Source organism: Lontra canadensis, unplaced genomic scaffold, assembly GCF_010015895.1.
Source record: "Lontra canadensis isolate GAN:19392208 unplaced genomic scaffold, GSC_riverotter_1.0 scaffold25, whole genome shotgun sequence".
In the NCBI taxonomy this organism is placed as follows: domain Eukaryota; kingdom Metazoa; phylum Chordata; class Mammalia; order Carnivora; family Mustelidae; genus Lontra; species Lontra canadensis.
The window spans coordinates 11,968,936-11,973,225 of record NW_022631019.1 but is presented as its reverse complement, the minus strand read 5'-3'; positions in this window follow the sequence as shown (position 1 = coordinate 11,973,225).

Here is a 4,290-nt window from a genome sequence, read left to right as displayed (position 1 = left end):
GCAGCTGCTGCTGGGCCAGGGACCACACCCAGGGTTTCGAGAAGGAGCTTATCTCACAGCTACTGTGCGGCCTTAGGTGGCCTCAGAGCCTCTCTGGGCTTCAATTCTCCACCTGGGTATTACACAGATCAACAAACACAAATTGAGAGCATAGTCCTGTCAGGCTGCCCCTGGTACTTGGGGGAAAAACAAAGGTGAATAAGGCATAAGCCTGGCAGGGCCGACAGCCTGGGTGACTTGAAAGTCCAACGATGATATTTAAAGATCCTTAGGATTCTAAAACTTCATGGCTCCTGGGCAGAAATAGAGTTAGAAGAATTTCCTCTCCCGGGAAACAGCTTTCCAGACACTATGGCAAGCATCCCTCCTCCCACCAATTACTGTTCTCAGAATCAGGGAATATTCTTCCAGAAGGAACCCCAAAAGAAATTTAGTACAAACTCTATCTTGCCATTTAACAGGTGGGAACACTCGAAAACAGAGGCAGAAAGTGTCGGGTCCAGAGCAAATTGCCCGTTTTCCATGAATGCCGGCCGAAGGCAGTGCCATCCAATGGAAATAAAACGGGAACCACAAAACTTTAAGTTTTATGTCATTTAAAATGTTGTGGTAGCCACACTGGAAAGAGTAGAAAGAAGTAGGTGACGTTAATTTTAGTACTCCGTCGACCTAATGCCAAAAGTATGATCATTTCAACATGTGATCAGGATGATAAAATTATTAACGATATATTTCAGATTCTTTTTTAAGGTACTAAGATGTTGAAACGTGGTGTGGGTATGCCTTCAGCACACCAGCACACCGTAATTTGCACGAAGCCACATTTCCAGCGCTCAGGATAGCCCACAGCCACCATGCTGGACGGTGAAGGTTGGAGATCCAAGTTAGAGCACCCTAGCCTAACCCGACTCACAAACACAGACCATCGGGACTAATTTTGGTCATTGGCATCCTTCTCATGATCCGTAATCATTTTTTTTTTTTTTTTTTAAATAGACCGCGGGGTTGCTGCTTTCTGTGGCCAAGGTGAATGGCATTCCACTTCTGGGAGGGACCCTCAATGCCGCCTAATCTCACCGGACATGTGACTTCACCAAACACCAGAGTAGGGGGGTGGGGCTGGGTGATGGCAGGCTGGCGGCTGGAACCCACATTTCCACAGTTCCTCCTGCAAAGTGCTTGTAACACGGGGCCAGCCCCTAGGAAGTGCCCCAGAAATCCCAGCCACCTTCGTTTTCTCCTTTTCCAATTTTGCAGCAAAACGGTCTGTCCCGGAGACGTGCGGCTGCTCTGAGGCTGCTGGATGAAAGTGAGATACAATTCAGAGCGCGTTTCAGAGGAGGAAGTGTCATTTCCAGCCTGCCTGGTGGGTGCGCCTCCCTAGGTAACGTGGATTACATAAGCAGCTGTGGACGCGCCTATCTGATGAGTGTCTCCCGCACACCCCCTTTCAGCCAGGAAAGCCACACCGCCTTTCCCTAGGAGTACAGTGGTGGGGACCCCAGGTATGTACATGCCAAAATACCATCTGACGAGTAGGGCCAGTTCTCGGGTGTTATCCCCAAAGTGCTTTTCTCCCGCAGCACCACCCCAAGAAAAACCAGTTTCAGGAGCACCACACCTAGGATCACATGATGCAATCTGATATTAGCGTCTCATTGCATCAGTGTTCCTGACGCATGTGTTTTGTGCTCTGGCAAAAAGCCTTATAATGGGGAAGGAGAAAAAAAAAAAAAAAGGAAAAAGCTCACGGGCTGAAATCTAAAAGTACTATCAGTACTTCTCCTAATTGGCCACACAGGGTGTTCGGAGGATCAACACCCAACCAAACACGGAGGCCTGGCAGGCATCAGCATGCTGCTTCCTGAAGGGGACTTGATGGCATATTGAAGCAAAATTCTTTTCTGGTTGGTTCGCCTTGGGTTTTATATGAAAGCATCAAGGTTTAATCTCCTAAGCCTTTTTAAATGCAGGTCTATTAAGAAGAGGCTTTCAAAGGGTTTTTCTATTCTCTGTTTTGACCTATCTGAAAATCTCTGGAAAGTTCCAGTTGATTTCTCATTTCTAAAGTTCTCTTACATAAGCGCTCTTGGCTCCCGGGACACAGACTTGGGACTGATCAAATACTTTTGAGCTGGGACCCCTGGGGTCTCTGTCTTCGTTTAGACATTTTGTTGCCTCCTGAATATCCGCTTCTTGCCATAATGATTAGGAATGAATTAATTGCAAAAAGCCTAGAACCCTACCCAACTTCGGAAAGTTGTCTAAAGAAGGAACACCCTCTGGCAGTCTAAGACAAAAGGAAGCAGGTAAAAATCTTTGGTAGGAGACCAGTAATTCATCTACCTCCCAGGATGAGCAAACAGATTTTCTAAGAAAAATCCATCTTTAATGTGGTTCACTAGGCACTACGTGATCTCGCTCTTGCCTGATTCCCCAGTTCAGGGTGCATTGTGCTTCTCCCTCAGCCCCATGGAACACTTATCCTCAACATGGTATGTCTCTCAAGCACCTGGGACTTTTGTATGTACTGTCCCTCAACGTGCCCTGGAATAGTCTTATCACTCTTTTTTTTTTTTTAAGATTTTATTTATTTACTTGACAGAGATCACAAGTAGGCAGAGAGGCAGGCAGAGAGAGAGGAAGGGAAGCAGGCTCCCTGCTGAGCAGAGAGCCCAACTTGACTTGATCCCAGGACTTAATCCCAGGATCCTGGGATCATGACCTGAGCCGAAGGCAGAGGCTTTAATACACTGAGCCACCTAGGCGCCCCTAGTCTTATCACTCTTCACGTGGTAGGTCTTATCCATCCTGAAATTCACGGAGTTTAACTTTCCAAAGGAGGCCTTCTCTGAACCCAGAACAGGATGAGTGCCATTGCGGTAAAGGTCCCACACAGGTATTACTTGGCAACGTTCTCGCAGGACAGGAGAAAGCTTTCCTCCTCAATCCTCTTTAGGGTCCCTGGCTGAGTCTGAAAATCATGCCAACAAAGAGTAACAGGAGAAAAACATATGAGTTTATTTTAATGTAAGTTTTATGTGACATGGGAGCCCTCATAAGGGAATGAAGACCAAAAGGAACATTCCCGTGTCTTTTTTGGTTATGTTTGTTGGAGAGTGGAGGGTGCTTGAGTACTAACTTAGGTGAAAGAGTAAGAGGTAGGTGTGGGACACTGGGGGCAGGTAGCAAAGTTCTTTTATTAGGATTCTTCTTGGTGTTCCTTTGTCTTCTGAGAAAAGGATGATCCTTATCCTGAGATTAGGCAGGCACCTCTCACCTGAGGGTTTTATGACCTGTTTTAGGGAAGAAGGGTTGGGAGGGAAGGGGTGTAGGTAGGTGGTGTTGGGATTGGTTAGGAGATGGTGGGGTGGGGTGGTGGTGGTGGTGGTGTTGGGTGACCTTAAACCCATTTCTGTAGGTTTTCTGGAAACTCCTTCAGTTTATAATATTCAGTACACCAAGGTGCCATGTTTTGGGGTAGCATTCCTGAACCCCATCACTTATGGCGTTTGTGATTACTATCTTGGTTAATGATCTATGTCTCCTGTTAGTGTGTTTCACTAGGACAGGAATCTCATCCTCTAGCTTTGGATCCTGAGCCCATAGCCGCGCTCGCGGTACTGGGAGCTCAGTAAATATTTATGAAAAGTTTCCATCAAAACTAGCTTCTAGTGCATCCTAGGCCTGCATATCCATCAGTACGCAGTTCACTAACCGAGCAAATCTTTATGTAACTCTACCATGTAACAGTACCTTGCTACATTCTGGGGACACAGAGGCAAATAAAAATGCAGCCTCCTTCGGCACAAGAGAAATTTTTATTCAAACTGTATTCATCTTTCATTCCAATCACTCAATTAGGGCACGTCCCTTGTTGGCGGATGCTTGAGCAAAGTAACTATTTTCCGGCAAGTGTCCTCAGGTGACCTGTCTAGACGTGCCCGGGGAAAAACAATCCAACATTCTCCCAAACCCCAAAGAAATCCCTGGCGCGGGACGCGCTGCGCAGAGTGCCCCGGGCGCGTGGCGCAGCGGGGAGACAGCGCAGGACCCGGGCGCGTGGAGTCTGGCCGCGTGGCGCCCCGCTCAAGCTCTGGTGGGCCGGCGGTCCCGCGGGCTGCGGCTCGGGCGGGGGCGGGGCCGGGCTGCCGCGGGGTCCGCCGGCCGGCAGGGGGCGCGCGCTCCCCGGGGCCCCCAGCCGCCCGCTCCGTCGCGCGCTCGCTTGCCGCCCGGCAGCACATGTGTTTCTGTTTTGTGTTGTAGCATTTGTTCTGGAAGCTCGTATTT